The 17,322-nt window shown below is 38.4% G+C and overlaps 1 pseudogene; it reads right to left on the bottom strand.

Annotated features, from left to right (window-relative positions):
* Window positions 1-8,375: 8,375 nt before the first annotated feature.
* On the bottom strand, window positions 8,376-10,542 carry LOC123837828 (nucleophosmin-like; annotated as a pseudogene).
* Between the last annotated feature and the right edge of the window lie 6,780 nt (window positions 10,543-17,322).

Below are 17,322 nucleotides of genomic sequence, written 5' to 3'. Positions count from 1 at the left end.
CTTCACCCTTGGCCAGTGACTTTTGTCTCCTAACTCACGGAGAACATCGATGCCATCAAGCAGTAGCACTTTATTTATTTATTTATTTATTTATTTATTTATTTATTTGAGAGAGCGAGCATGAGCAGGAGTGAGGGGGCAGAGGGAGAGGGACAAGCAGACTCCCCACTGAGCAGGGAGCCTGACATGGCGCTTGATCCCAGGACCCTGAGATCATGACCTGAGCCGAAGGCAGACACTTAACCAACTGAGCCACCCAGGCACCCCAAGCAATAGCAATTTAAACTTTTTGGCCCCTAAAAACTAAGTGTATCTTAAACTTTCCTCCCATTCCAATAGAAAAACCCATCTGTCGTCCTACATTCTCATATTTCATGCTTATGTCGTGAATTCCTTTTCTTCCCAACTCTTGGAGATGTTGTTCCATAAATCATCCCTTCCTCATTTATTTTCTATTGCTCCCTCCTTGCAGGCTCTTTTCTCTAACACATAAGCATCATATCTGCTGTTTTTTTTAAAAAAATTTTAATTTAAATTCAATTTAATTAACACATACTGTATTATTAGTTTCAGAGGTAGAATTCAATGATTCACCAGTTGCATACCACATCCAGTGCTCATTACATCAAATGCCCTCCTTAATGCCCATCAGTTACCCCATTCTCCCACCCATCTCTCCTCCAGCAACAGTTTATTCCCTATAGTTAAGAATCTCTTATGGTTTGCCTCCCTGTTTTCCTTTTATTTTATTTTTCCTTCCCTTCCTCTATGTTCATCTCTTTTGTTTCTTCAATTCCACAAATGAGTGAAATCATATGGTATTTGTCTTTCTCTGACTGACTTATTTCCTGCAAATGGCAAGAGTTCATTCTTTTTGATGGCTGTGTAATATTCCATGATACATATATACATACATATACATATATTTATATGTATACATACACACACACACACACACACTGCACATCTTTATCCATTCATCCATCGATAGACATCTGGACTCTTTCCACAGTTTGGCTATTGTGGACACTGCTGCTATAAACATTGGGGTGCACATGCCCCTTCAAATCACTATGTTTGTATCCTCTGGATAAATACCTAGTAGTGCAATTGCTGGGTCATGGGGTAGTTCTGTGTTCAACTTTTTGAGGAACCTCCATACTGTTTTCCAGAGTGACTGCTCTGTGCTGCCTTTGAAAACAATACAAACCTCCCTATACCACCAGTTCTTCTCTTGGTGAGAAAAGTTTCCTGAAAAAGATTCTTTGTTACCTTCTATTCCTCACCTCTCATTTATTCCGTAACTTTGTATGATCTGGCTTCTGCCACAACTACTTAAAATCACTCTTAGCACCAGTGAGTTCCAGATTGTTCAATCAAATGTGTCAGTCTTTAACTTAATCAACATATTTTGCATTTGACACTGTTAGCCACTGATCCTTCTTTGAAACTTTTTCTCCCAGGTTTTTGGACAATATTCTTAATTTTGCTCCATTTTCTTGCCATGATTCCCTCTGTTCCTGCACTGAATCCTCCTCCTACTTATATGTTGATATTCCCATGGTTCTGCCTTGAGCCCAATTTTTTTAACAGCTTTATTGAGCTATAATTCACATGTTATACAGTTCACCTATTTAAAATGTACAATTCAGTGAGTTTCAGTGTATCTGCAATGTTGTGCAACCATCACACAGTTTATTTATTTATTTTTTTTTAAGTTTTTTTTTTTTTTTTTTTGAGAGAGAATGAGAGACAGAGAGCATGAGAGGGAGGAGGGTCAGAGGGAGAAGCAGACTCCCTGCCGAGCAGGGAGCCCGATGTGGGACTCGATCCCGGGACTCCAGGATCATGACCTGAGCCGAAGGCAGTTGCTTAACCAACTGAGCCACCCAGGCACCCCAACCATCACACAGTTTAATTTTAGAACATTTTTATTACCGTCAAAAGAAACTCCATACCTGTAAGCAGACATTCCCCATTCCCCCCTCCCACTTCCTTCCTCCATCCCTAGCCCTCAGCAAACACTAACCTACTTTTTGTCTTAATAGATGTGCGGGGCCTCATTTTTGCCCACCCTATTTCAACTCTCCTTGCAGGATCTAACCATCCTTACTGTTTTAGTTTACCCACATATAATGGTTACTCAGAAATCTGTATCTCAAATTCAGACTTTCACTCTTGACCTCCAGCTACAGTCAACTGCTTTCCCCTCATTTTCACATGGAGGTACCGTAGGTATCTCAGACTGAATACTGACCTCGTCAGTCCCGAACCCTATCTGCCACTGTTTTGGAGAGTGGCACTACTTCACCCCTACCCTTGCAGCTGCTCAAACTAGAAATCTGGAAGATATGACAGACCCCTTCCTATCTATCCCGTCCTCTTTTAAATCTCTGGAGTCTGCCTCCCTTACTACATACCATTATGGTTGCCTTGGTTCAGACCCTATAATAGGTCTCCAAACCAGTTTCCCTGCCTCCTCATCCCCAATCTGTATACACTAATTTAATAAAAATCATTCCAAAGTACAAATTTTTTTTTTTTAAGTAGGCTCCCTGCCAAGCATGGAGCCCAACATGGGGCTTGAACTCATGACCCTGAGATAGAGACCTGAGCTGAGAGTTGGCCGTCCAACCAACTGAGCCACCCAGGTGCCCCATATAATACAAATTCTTAACACTTTTATTAGTCAGGAAGACATTCAGATTCAAGTAATCCCAACATAAAAATGGATTATTAATAAACAGGGATTTATATTCTCTCACAGCAGGAAGTCTAGAGATGCTTCAGGCTTTGCTTGAGCTTCATGGTAGTAGGATGGCTGGCAAGGCTCCAGACATCATGCCCCAATTCAAAGAAGGAAGGAGAGGAAGGGATAGAGCTAGCCAAGGAAGGATATTCATCAGGAAATCAAAATTTTTGCCAGAAGCCTTTCCAGTTAGGTTTCTTCTTACACTTCACTGGTCAGAACTGTGTCACAGGCCATCTGCAAGGGAAGCTTGGGATGTGAGCTTTTATTTTCCCTAGCTTCTATAGTAGAGGTAGTCAAGGGAGAAAGGGTTGGGTAAGCCATATTCCTCCCCTACTTATTATCCTTCAGTGGCCTCCCATTTCCTCCAAGGTAATTAAGTTCAACTTTCTTTTTTTATTTTTTTTTTTAAAGTAATCTCTGCACCCATTGTGGGGTTTGAACTTACAACCCTGAGATCAAGAGTGCACACTCCACCTGACTGAGTCAGTCAGGTGCCCCAAGTTCAACTTTCTTAATATGACATCAGAATGATCCCTGTCCTGATGTCCTTGTTATAGTTCTAGTCTGACCATTTGCCCACATTTTTAATTCTCCAAACAGATTGTGACCTTTTAGGATTATTATTTTGTCCATGTTATTTCCAACTGAGAAAGCCTCTTTTTCTCTTCCATTCCTCTCATTGCCCACCCACTGCCAGCAAAAACAAAAATACTCAGGCACAAGAGGCTAACTCCTGACTTCCCTTTGAAACGTAGTTCATAGATCATTTCTTCCAGGAAACTTTCTTAGTTCTCTCTTCATAATAATAATAATTGAGTTTTTTGTTCATCTCTTCTGCAAGATTGTGAGTATCTTGAAGGTAGTCAAAATCCCTAGTTCTTAGCCCAGTGTCTGGCACTGAATAAAGCTCAGTAAATGTTTGTTAAATGAATGAATATTTGATGTTTTCTTTTAAAAAAATTATTAAAATTATTTTTTAAAAGATTATTTGAGAGAGAGGGAGAGAGTGAGAGAGATCACAGAGGGAGAGGAAGAGGGAGAAGCAGACTTGCTGCTAAACAGAGAGCCCAATGCGGGGCTTGATCCCAGGATCCTAAGATCATGACCTGAGCCGAAGGCGAAGTTTAACCAACTGAGCCACCCAGGCACCCTGTCTTCTTTTCTTTTCTTTTTAAGATTTATTTGTTATTTTAGAAAGAGAGATAGAATGGAGGGGAGGGGCAGAGGGAGAGGGAGAGAGAATCCTAAGCAGACTCCATGCTAAGCTTGGAGCCTGATGCAGGGCTTAATCCTATGACCCTGAGATCAAGACCTGAGCCAAAACCGAGTCAGACGCTTAACTGACTACACCATCCAGACACCCTGCTGTTTTCTTTATAAAGTCAGTTTAATTCTCAATTTTCATGGATTCTGTAACTTTCCAAATATTCCTGTATCTGTCTTTTACTTAAAGGGAAATAGATGGTTTTCATTTTTTATTTCAGACATATAGTTATGCCTTAGTTAACTTTGTGTATTTACTTTGAAAATACACAGATTCAGGCACTTTTAAAAAAGAGTTGAAAATATTCCCTGACATTTTTATTCATATTGAGGGGATTTGCATAATTTGATGTGAGAGTTTCAAACAAAAATTTTAATATTTAACATTTTTACTCCAATTTATAATATGAAAAAATCAGTGTAAGTATGTTCTGTATTGTCTTGTAACCAATTTACCTTATCACTGATATTTTCAGTCAGTTCCATTGCCTGAATTTTATGTTTTGTTTACAATCACATTGGTACCAAGTGATATTGTTTTAACCATCATGATCTTAAGAGAAAAGATTAGGGCAGTGTTAATGTGTAATTTATGCATTCATGCCCAGTGAGAGCCAAATGTTGTTGTTTGGTAATCTCTATACAACTATTTTTGAGAAATGTGGTGGTAAATTTGAATAAGGAGCATCAGAAATACCAGATATTAAGGTAAATATGTAATTCTATTTCATTCCTTTTAATTTCTTTAAAATACATGTAAATGTTTAGAGCATAAATTTATAACATTGTCTTGTGGGATGTATGATGTATACATAGAGATCTGACAATTATAGTAGACAAGTACAGGGGAGTAAATGGACTCCCTGTATGATTGCAAAGTTTTTACATTTTATATGAAGTGGTATATTAACTCTAAGTAGAATGAAAAGTTAAGGATGCACATTTTAATTCTCAGAGCAACCAATAAAAAATAATGCAAGGTCAATAGATAAACCCAAATTGAATTCTAAAAGATATCCAAATGATCCAAAGAAGGAAGGAATAAAGGAACAAAGGGACAAAAAACAGAGGGGACAGGCTGAAAATAAAATCTGAAATGGTAGACCTAAATCCATATTATAATTGCATTAAGTATTAATGTATTAAACACTCTGATTAAGAGATTATGAGAATGTCTACATAGTGAGACCTGACCATATGCTATTTATAAGAGATGTACTTAAAAACCTAGTTAGATTGAGAGTGAATGGATGGAAAAAATAAATGATGCATATGATAATCAAAAGAGGATAAGACTGGCCATATTAATATCAGATAAAATAGATATCGAGACAAATAGAGATAAAGAGGGATGTTCCATAATGACAAAAGGGCTAATTGTTTTGGGAGACATAATCATAAATGTGTGTGTATCTAATAACAGAGCCTCAAAATGCATGGAATAAAAATTATTGAAATTAAAGGGAGAAATAGGGTTTCTCCTATTTCTATTTGGTTGTAGAGATTATTTAAAAAAATAAAATCTTAAATCAGAATAGTGGGATGCAGCCAAAGCAGTGCTTAGAGGAAAACATATAAAGCAATTAAAGTTTATATTAGAAAAGAAGATCGATCTAAAATCTAACAAATTTTCAACTTTAAGAAGCTAGAGGATAAAAAGGTAAAGTAAACACAAAGTAAGTAGAAGGAAGGAAATAATAAAGAGCAGACATTGATGAAATAGAGAAAAAAAAAAACACACAGTAGAGGGGCGCCTGGGTGGCTCAGTCGTTAAGCGTCTGCCTTTGGCTCAGGTCATGGTCCCAGGGTCTTGGGATCCAGCCCTGCATTGGTCTCCCTGCTTGGCGGGAAGCCTGCTTCTCGCTCTCCCACTCCTCCTGCTTGTGTTCCCTCTCTCACTATTTCTCTGTCAAATAAATAAATAAATAAATCTTAAAAAAAAAAAACCCCATAAAATAGAGAAAATTAACAAAGCCAAATTTGGTTCTTTGAAAATATCAGCAAAGTGTTTAAATGTCTAGCTAGATTGATCAAGAAAGAAACAAGAAATCACTGATATGATACATGGAAGAGAGTTTGTAACTATGGAACCTACAACCATTAAAAGAATCAGAGAATATTCTATACAGTTTGATGCCCCAAAACTTGACAACTAAGATGAAATGGACAAATATCTATTTATAGCCCTTCAATTATCCATCCTGTACATATTTCATCATGTCTTAGAACTTCTCTAACCCCCAGATCTTGAATTCTGAAATACCTCTCTCTATACAACCTCTTGTCTTTGCACCTCATCATGCACTTAAAATTTTTTTTTTTTATTTTAAGTAAACTCTACTCCACACATGGGGCTTGAACTCACAACTCCAAGACCAAGAGCCATATGCTCTCCCAACTGAGCCAGCCAAGTGCCCCTCATCAAGCAGTCCTAATGAGTTTCTGTCTTACCTTCATCTTGACCTCTGTTCCTAAATCTTCCCTAGCTTTCAGCCTATCAGCACTTTCTGACAACTTCACTTTCATTTCTGCTCAGTATAGACCCTTAATCAACTGTATGGAGAAGCTTTTACTGTTATTCTCTCTTTGCTCATTCAGTTACTTGCTCTGCCACCAGTGACTTTGACAACTCCCAGACCTGAGTCAATCTCATGGACTGCTTTTCTACTTCTGTGCCTAGGAGGCTTGTCCTTATTGGACATCTTCATAAAACCCAGTAATTTGGTCCATTGTGTAATCCAGCAGTCATGTCTGCTCTTCTTTTAGGATATCAGTTAGCTTCCGCTTTGTAACAGACTACTTGAAACATTAACTATTTAGCTCACCATTCCGGGGGTTGGTGACTTTGGCTGTGCCCCGCTGGAAGGCTGTTCTGGCGTGAGTCAGGCTTGGTTCATCATAGCTGGAACTCACTCATGTGGCTTCGGTCAGCCTCAGGCAAACTCAGTTTTCCTCTACAGATCTCTCTTCCAGCAAGGCAACCCAGATTGGTTCACTTGCGGCTAGATTTGGGTTCCAAAAGCAGCAAGAGTGGAGTAAATGAGGCCTCTGGAGGTCTCGGCCCTGAACTGATAAGTATAATGCCGCTGCTTACGTGTTGTTTTGGCCACAGCAAGTCATAGGAGTGGGGGAAATAGAGTCTTGGAAGGAGCTGAAAGTATTGTGGCCACATTTGCAATCTACCATAAAGAATCTTTTGATTTATCTCTGGTATGCTGATGTACTACTCTCCTCAAAGCACTCATTTTAAGCTTTTCCTGTTGTTTTCCATGGACAGGTTTCCCCAACATCTCAGATTTCATATATATGGAAATTACTTCCACCTGAAATTTCTAGCCCTGATTTAAATTATTCAATTTTTTTTTTGAGGTATAATTTCCAGTTTTAGAATATTTTCTACCAGCCCAGAACAATTTCTCATGCCTGTTTGCATTTAACTCCTGTTCCCACCCCTTACCTTACAAAACCACCGATCTACTTTCATTATCTCTAGATTTGCCTTTTCTGGACATTGAATATCAGTGGAATCATGTAATATGTAGTCTTTCTGCATCTGGCTTCTTTCGTGTAGCTTGATGTTTTTGCAGTTTATCCATGTTGTAGCGTATATCAGTAGTTTGTTCATTTTTATTGTTGAATAGCATTCCGTTCTATGAATATGGCACACTTTGCTTATCCATTCACCAGTTAATGGACATTGGATTTTTCTCCCCAGTTCTTAGCTGTTACAAAAATGCTGCTATGAATATTTGCATAAAGTCTTTGTACGGACATATGTTTTCATTTATCTTGGTTAGATACCTAGGAGTAGAATTACTTGCTTATGTGATAAGTTTATGTTTAATTTTTAAAGAAATTGTCAAACTGTTTTCCAAAGTGGCCGTACAATTTAATATTCTCACCAGCAATTTGTGAGGGTTCTAGTTTCTTCATGTCTTTGGCAGTACTTGTTATTCTCTGTCTTTTTAATTATAACCATTCTCGTGGGTCTGAAGTGGTATTCTGTAATTTTAATTTGCATTTCTCTAATGCCTCATGATTTTGAACATCTTTTCATGTTCAAATGGTTCAAATTTTTGGCCATTTTAATTTTTATTGTTTTATGAGAATACTGAGTTTATTTCACATGTATATTTTTTTCTCTCACCATTTCCATTTGTCTGACCACCACTACTACTATATCCTATTGTAACATTGAATACATACTTAAAACCAAGCAAAGGGTGGGGTTCCATCTCTAAAAATCAAACAGGCATTTTGAACAACACAATCTTGGCAATGGAACCTGGACTACATTTATTAGACACAGTAGGGAAAGTTTTTACTTTGCCTTGTAAAAAGGACAGCCAGGTAGAAACTTTTACAGCAATGAAATAAGATGGGAGAATTTTAACAAACTGTTTAGATTTTTACAAAGACCTCTCCACTGCCAGAGATCTTGAATAAGCCACCTGGTCAGTCATCCAGAACAATTCTTCACATAACTGATGACCTTGGCTTCCACTTAGGGAAGATAACCACCTTTTTCTCTGTTTGCATTTTGCTTTACTGTATTCTGTGGAGCTAGGTCCTTTCTGTGATTTAAGGTTTTTTTTTCTTGTTTTTTGAAGAATTCTTGACCTTTTGATCATAGTGTTAATGGTCTTGAGTCTTTACCATTCTGGTTTGATTTTTGTGCACTTTTGGCTGGAATATCTCATATAGATATCTTTATTGAGTTTTTCCCTTTAGCTCTCTCATCATCAAAATCGTCATCATCATCATCATCATATCATCATCTTCATCAACAATAAGTTTTACTTTTTTCTGTGGAACTTCACTACCACTTCCAGGGGCAGATCGCTTTCCAGATATACTTAGGAATTTCACATCCTCCTCCTCTTCATCTTCTGATTCTGCATCTTCTTACACAGCTACTAAATGCTGTCCACTAATATGCACAGCCCTGAATCACACTTCAACTGTAAGACCACAGGTGGTGTTATTTGAAAGCCCCTAAGGGAAATCATTGACTGTACAGATATTTTCAAAGTTGCCAGTGTCACTTTAATTGGGCTGCCTTCATAATTCATTGCCTCTGCTTCAACAGTGTACAATCCATCTTTTTTTTAGACTGAAGCTCAGATATATTTATTATCACATGCATATAAAAGAAGCAAACATACCAATAAAAAGGTAAAAGGCTATGGGATTTAATAAAATTAATGAACACTGGGTTATATGTGGCCTCACATATAAGAATCAAACATTTATATAGCATTCTCAAATAAATTATATAGGAGAACAGATTAATGACTTCATTTATTTTTTAAATTGAGAGATAATTGACATACAGCATATTAGTTTCAGGTGTGCAACATAATGATTCAATAATTATATATATTGAGAAATGATCACCGTAATAAGTCTAATTAACATCTATCACCACACATAGGTACAAATTTTTTTTCTTATGATTGAGATTTATTCTCAGAGTTGAGGCGCCTGGGTGGCTCAGTCAGTTAAGGGTCTGCCTTTGGCTCAGGTCATGATCCTGTGACCCTGGGATTGAGCCCTACATCAGGCTCCCTGTGGGGAGCCTGCTTCTCCCTCTCCCTCTGCCTGCCGCTTCCCCTGCTTGTGCTCTCTCTCTCTCTGTCAAATAAATAAATAAAATCTTTAAAAGATTTATTCTCAGAGCAACTTTCAAATATGCAGTAGAGTATTATTAACTCTAATCACCCTGTTGTACATTACATCCCCTAGACTTATTTATAACTGTAGGTTTTTTCCTTTTGACCTCTTCATCCCTTTTACTTATCCTCCACTCCTCCTCCTCTGGCAACCACAATCTGTTCTCTGTACCTGTGAGTTCAGTTTTTTGTTTTGGTTTGTTATAGATTCCACATATAAGTGAGATCATAGGTACAAGAAAACTGTCTATTCAGATCTGCCTGTTTTTCTTTTTTTTTTTTTAAAGATTTATTTATTTATTTGAGAGAGCGAGAATGAGAGAGAGTACATGAGAGGGGGGAGGGTCAGAGGGAGAAGCAGACTCCTCACTGAGCAGGGAGCCCGATGCAGGACTCGATCCAGGGACTCCAGGATCATGACCTGAGCCGAAGGCAGTCGCTTAACCAACTGAGCCACCCAGGCGCCCCTGTTTTTCTTTTTAAAATATTTTATTTTTAAGTAATCTCTACACCCAACATGGGGCTCGAACTCCCAACCCTGAGACCAAGAATTACATGCTCCACCAGTTGAGCAACCAGGCACCCCAGATCTGCCCATTTTTTAATTGGGTTTTTTATTCTCTTGAGTTGTTTGAGTTCTTCATATATTTTGGATTATAAGTCCTTATCAGGTATATGATTGTACAATTCATCTTTTGCACTAGTCCCTAAACTGACCATTCTTAAAGATAACTGGTGTTCATTTTCATCATTATCCAACTTAAAGTGACAATCTTTGTTGGCTTTTAGTTCACACCTGAAAAGATAGTTCTGGGGCTTCATGGGGCTCATGTCCATGTCCACTGAATCTTCCATGGGGTGGTGGCACACAAAGGCGGGAGAGAAGGTGGACAGAAATAAATGACTACTGTTCTAGAGAATAGCCACGCAGGATGGACTCATAGCAGGGCTGGTCTTTGCCCATTTTTAAACTGGGTTTTGTGTCTTCTTGCTGTAAGAGTTCTTTATATATTCTGGATACAAGGCCTTTAACAGACATAGGATTTGTGTATGTTTACTTATGGTCTGTGGTTTGTCTCTTCATTTACTTAATAGTATCTTTTTTTTTTTTTTTAAAGATTTTACTTATTTATTTGACAGAAGAGGGAGAGAGAGAGAGAGGGTGCGCACAAACGGGGGAGCTGCAGGCAGAGGGAGAAGCAGGCTCTCTGCTGAGCAAGGAGCCCGATGCGGGGCTCCATCCCAGGACCCTGGGATCATGTCCTGAGCCGAAGGCAGATGCTTAACCAACTAAGCCACGCAGGAGTCCCACTTAATAGTATCTTTTTAAGTGTAAGATTTTAAATTTTTCATTAAGTCTAAGGTATCAATTGTTTCCCTTTATGGTATCATGCCTAAGAACTCTGCCTCACCCAGTGTCATGAAAATTTTCTGTTTTTTTTTTTTTCCTAGAAATTTTATAGTTCTGGTTCTTACATGTAATCTATGATCCATTTTGAGTTTTTCTTTATTTTATGAGTATATGCATTATTGGTATTTTTTAAAATATTAATAGAGTTCATCAATGGAGCCATATGAGGCTGGTGTTTTCTTTGAGGGAATATTTTAAGTTACCAATTTAAAATTTAAGTATTCAATTTCTTTACTTTTTATATGCCTATTCGATTTTCTATTTCTTCTTGAGTCAGTTTGATAATTTGTATCTTTCTGGGAATTTGTTCATTTCATCTAAATTATTTAATTTGTTGGCTTAATAGTACTTTCAGATTTCTTTCTCCTTATGTCTAGGCTGAAAGTTGGGGCTTTCCTTATCTTGTTCCGCTGCACAAGATGACTATGCTTGCATCCAGGGCTAGGTGGCAGGAAGACAGAGAGAATATATTACAGTGGTGAGAGCTGACCCCACTCTCCTGGGATCAGAGAGGAAGGTTTCCTTCCTAAGAGTTTTGGTTCCTATACTGTTGGGACTTTTAATGTCACTGCCTGTGGGATTTCTTGAAGGGCTGGAGCTCAGGAGAACTCAGAAAAAAAAATGGGGGATTTCTGTACTCCCTTTCTCACTCCTCAAGTCTGAATAAGGGGCCTCCTCTTGGAGTTCTCTCTGTCTGAGGCTCAGTACCCAGCCCTGGGTTTCAGACTGTGATGCTGTGTTACATTTAGTCTGGGGGATACTGGAGACCAAAAATGGCAAGTGCACGATCGTTTTGATGGTGCTTCAAAATCTGGCCTTTTTACTTCAAGCCCCTTTCTACTAGTTGCTTCTCAGAGTCTTCAGACAGCTCGTGGCGCAGTGCATTCTGTTCAGTTGTATAGTTGTGTTCAGTGGGAGACATATGCTTATTCTACTTTACTGTACCCAGAACCATGATCAGTTCTTATTTTTTTTTTGAGATTTTATTTATTTACGTTAAGGGGGGAGGGGGAGAGGGAGAGAATCTTCAAGCAGACTCCCTGTTGAGTGCAGAGTCCAACTCGGGGCTTGATCCCATAACCAATGATATCATGATGTGAGCTGAAACCAAGAGTTGGATGCTCAACCAGCTGAGCCATCTAAGCGGCCCACCATGATCTGTTTTTAAGTAGTCTATCCTCCCTCCACCTTAAGCCCGTTGCTTTTCTCTTTTTATTTATTTATGTTTTGAAAAATCTTGTAGCATTTTGCCATCTCAGATGATGCTGGTAGAGATGTGTATTGCTACATATAACTCATGTAACATTGAAGATTCCATTTATTTCATCATTATACTTTTAGTAACCTAACTTTAATATGTTTTCATTTGGAAAAGATTTCTTTTCTTTTCTGATCAATCTCATTATTGTCCAGTTTGATGGATATTCTGGATTTCCTTCTAATTTCTGAAAACTAAGTAGACTGGGATTAAAGAACTACCTACAGATTTTGGAGGAAACAGTATACATTTTATCCTGTTACCGATGTTATTTACAAAGAGAAAAGAACTCTCACGTTAAGAATTAGGCAGTAGAAAAAAAAAAAAAAAAAAAAAAAAAAAAAAAAAAAAAAAAAAAAGAATTAGGCAGTAGACCATTAACAAGCTTTAAATAACTAACTGAACAACTCTAGAGAATCATTAACAAACATTAAATAAGTAAATTCCTGCCACTACCTACTCTGCAGTGAGCTGCATGGAGGGGAAGCAGGCATTTTCAAGCATTTCAGACTGATAAAGAGTGTGACTGCCTCTTTTTAAAAGCTGCCATAGCGCCGTCCCAAAGGAATTCCAAATATATTTGGGAAGATTTGGTGAAATTGTCTAGCTTTTTTTTTAAAAAAATTTTATTTTATTATGTTAGGGGTTTTTTTTTTAAAGATTTTATTTATTTATTCATAAGAGACACAGAGAGAGAGAAAGTGAGAGAGAGAGGCAGAGGGAGAAGCAGGCTCCCAAGGAGCAGGGAGCCTGATGTGGGACTTGATCCCAGGACCCTGGGATCATGACCTGAGCCGAAGGCAGATGCCCAACCATCTGAGCCACCCAGGCGCCCGTTATTATGTTATGTTAATCACCATACATTACATCATTAGTTTTTGATGTAGTGTTCCATGATTCATTGTTTGCGTATAACACCCAGTGCTCCATGCAGAACGTGCCCTCTTTAATACCCATCATCAGGCTAACCCATTCCCCCCCTCCTCCCCTCTAGAACCCTCAGTTTGTTTCTCAGAGTCCATAGTCTCTCATAGTTCGTCTCCCCCTCCGATTTCCCCCCCTTCATTTTTCCTTTCCTACTATCTTCTTTTTTTTTTTTAAACATATAATGTATTATTTGTTTCAGAGGTACAGGTCTGTGATTCAACAGTCTTACACAATTCACAACACCATAGAAGGGTATGTGCTATGGAAATTGTCTAGCTTTTTAAAAGTGATGCAGTATAAGAGAAAATTGCAATGCAAATAGAAACTTTAAAAAGTTTAAAAATTGGGGCGCCTGGGTGGCTCAGTTGGTTAAGCAACTGCCTTCGGCTCAGGTCATGATCCTGGAGTCCCGGGATCGAGTCCCACATCGGGCTCCCTGCTCAGCGAGGGGTCTGCTTCTCCCTCTGACCCTCTTCCCTCTCGTGCTCTCTGTCTCTCATTCGCTCTCTCTCAAATAAATAAATAAAATCTTTAAAAAAAAAAAAAAAAAAAAAAAAAAAAAAAAAAAAATAAAAAGTTTAAAAATTAATTTATAATAATGAGGTCTGTTTCTACTGTTCTGAAGTCCTCCTATGGGATCTCAGCCTTTGGGAGACGTGAGAATCTGATGAAATCTATGGTCTATCTCTCTAGAAATATTAGGGATACATAGACATATGCATTTACACATACTTTCAAGTGCAGAGGAGGCCCTCTTAATGCAGAGATAAACCCCAGTTAAGAAATCCTGCAGTAACTGGGTGTTATATGCAAACAATGAATCATGGAACACTACATCAAAAACTAATGATGTAATGTATGGTGATTAACATAACATAATAAAATAAAATTGAAAAAAAATCCTGCAGTAAGATGCCCAGATATCCTTGTCTAGTTAGGATTGGCATCATTTTTGAAAATCTCTACCAGGTGAAAATTTGTGCTGGGTAATGCCTTTGGCAGGGCAAGTTGAGCTTTAGTTCTCACTATGGTTTAGGTGAGAGATGTTGTAGATAACTTTCTTTTTTTTTATTTATTTTTTTAAAGATTTTATTTATTTATTTGACAGAGAGAGACAGCTAGAGAGGGAATACAAGCAGCGGGAGTGGGAGAGGGAGAAGCAGGCTTCCCACTGAGCAGGGAGCCCGATGCGGGGCTCGATCCCAGGACCCCGGGACCATGACCCGAGCCGAAGGCAGACGCTTAACGGCTGAGCCACCCAGGCACCCCCACAGGAATGTATTTAAGGTTTTTTATTTATTTATTTATTTATTTTTTATTTTTATTTTTTTTAAAGATTTTATTTATTTGACAGAGAGAGACACAGCGAGAGAGGGAACACAAGCGGGGGTAGTGGGAGAGGGAGAAGTAGGCTCTTGGCTGAGCAAGGAGCCCGATGCGGGGCTCGATCCCAGGACCTTGGGATCATGACCTGAGCTGAAGGCAGATGCTTAACGACTGAGCCACCCAGGCGCCCCTGTAGATAACTTTCTATTATGACCGGTAATACTTGGAGAAACAGTAACTCGTAAAGTCCTTCCCAATCCGTAGTCCCAAACTGGAAATTCTAGCTCAGATCTTTTACTGCAGCATAGAGGTTGATGTGCTCCAAGTTTGTCTAATAGCGAAGAAGTACATCTTCAGGGAATATGTGGGGCCACAAAAACTCCCTGGGTCAGTGTTTCTCAGCTTGCCTTTACCCTGCTGCAGTGATAGGGCTGCATGAGAGGTCAAGGGGTAGAGTGGAAATAATCCTGACTTAGTTGTTAAAAGACCTGAAGTCAAGTCCTGTTCTTTAGCTTAACTTGGATAAGTCACTTAATATTGCTGAGGCTCACTTTCTCCTTTGATAAACCAGAAATAGCAATACCTATTCTATCTTCTTACAGGATGTTTTGAGAATCAGTGAAAATAATATATGTGATTTTTAAAATACACAAACCTATTGATTGAAAGATAAAGGAACACATAGCTATGACAGAATGGAGACCTCATTCATTCACCATGCATTTTTTCATTAGCAGATACCTACAAATCTAACATGCATAGGGAATCTTTGATTTCTCTATTCTCCTGATTGGAAATATGGCCCTACTATCTTTCAAATACTTTATAGACTCTCTTCGTCTTGTATAGAAAAAAAACAAGAAAAGGAAGGTTAGTGATAGAGAATGAGGAAGTCAAATGATTTGCATAATACTTGAGTTGAAAAAGATCAGTAATCAAGTAGTTTATATGAGCTCTTAAATTGATATTCAAAGGAAGCAGGGTGATTTTAGGCTCTTCTGGAAATAGTGAGATCTCATCCTGTCCCATATCCTACCCTGGAGATGACCTAGTTATGGGGAAATAATAATAGCTGCCATTTTTTGAGCATTCCTGTCTTCACCTATGTTCTATCTCATTTAATCATCACTTCCCAAGGTCAGACAGAGGTTGTTCCCAGAACTGAAATTCCAGCTCTGGTCCTTTTACCTGCACGGTCCATGCTTATAGCTCCCTAGCAGCAGAAAAGTGAGGCCAAGTCAGAACAAGCTGCACTGGCATTTGCCTTTTCTAAGGTTCATAGGGATCAATGTTAATTCACATTCTTTGACCTTGAAAGCTCATAGTAACCTTGGAGCTTGCTTTCTGGGACTTAGAGAGAATTGCCATCTGAAAGCAGGGTGGGATTCAAGTTTTAGCTTTCAGCAATAAAGATCTCTGAGCTCCACTTTTTAATTTTTGAAATTCTTAAAAAAGTGAATTTCCAGTATTTAATCTATTTTCTGAGAGCTCCTTTTTCAATATTGGAATTTACATTTCTGAGTTATTAGAAAATATGAAAAAATATGATTATTATAACTTGTAAATACAGTGCATTTTCTCCATTATTATTAGAAAGAAAAATGTGCTGGTGTTTTCCACAGATGCAGTCAGATGCAGACTGAGGGGCTGACTTCCCTCTTGGTCTGCTCTTTGACGAAGCTGCAGTTTGCTGGTTACGTTACGGATGTGGCAGAACAGAAGAAACCAAAGGCCGCATTTTAAATAACATTCCTAGTTGTTAAGATTCCCTTAAGATATTTAGAATATCTAGCTATATGTCTGAATCATATGCTGTACTGGATGGGAGGTAAAATTAGGAAATTTTGGCTGGCTACTGCTACATTATAATTTCTCTAGAAACCTCAAGAAAATAATGGACTCAAACATGCCTTGAGCTGTTCTCTGAGAAACTATGGCAACAGGCCTTTTAATTAAAGCTGAACTAGTGTGTGTAGCTTAGAAAAACAGAGAGATACTGCCAACTGATACGGAGCGTGTATGGGAGTAATCCAGAAAACTAAAAAAAAAAAAAAATATTTTTAGATATATTTAGATAACTCTTTGTTATCTACATTGTTCAAAGAAACAGTAGGAAAATCTCTTAGTGGATATCAATATTTGGCTTTGGAATATAATATTTTTTCTATAAGAAAATATAGTTTCCTAATTATGCCTTTTTTTTTTTTTAAAGATTTATTTATTTGAGAGAGCGAGAATGAGAGAGAGAGAGAGTACATGAGAGGGGGGAGGGTCAGAGGGAGAAGCAGGCTCCCCGCCGAGCAGGGAGCCCGATGCGGGACTCGATCCCGGGACTCCAGGATCATGACTTGAGCCGAAGGCAGTCGCTTAACCAACTGAGCCACCCAGGCGCCCCCTAATTATGCCTTTTAAGATTAATATTCAAATTAATTTATGTTTCCTGAGTACATGTTAACTGAAGTTGGAAGGGCCAGCCTGGAGGCATCTCAGTTGCAGAGGGCAGCCAACCCAGGACAGTCACAAAAAGGATGATCTTTTCATTTTGATAATGGAGCCTATATATATGCCACAGTGAAATGCACTGGTGGGCTGTTGATCAACAAATTAGTAAACTGGACCCCTGCCGGGATGAACCATTTACCACCAGCGTGCTAGAATTTGTAAACTCAGAGCATACCAAAAAGTAATTTAAAAAAACAAAAACTAAATGGGA

Source organism: Mirounga angustirostris, unplaced genomic scaffold (assembly GCF_029215605.1).
Source record: "Mirounga angustirostris isolate CCGP_5_RB_7025 unplaced genomic scaffold, mMirAng1.0.hap1 SCAF_8, whole genome shotgun sequence".
NCBI lineage: Eukaryota > Metazoa > Chordata > Mammalia > Carnivora > Phocidae > Mirounga > Mirounga angustirostris.
The sequence above is the reverse complement of the archived record's forward strand: the minus strand, read 5'-3'. Positions and strand labels throughout refer to the sequence as shown.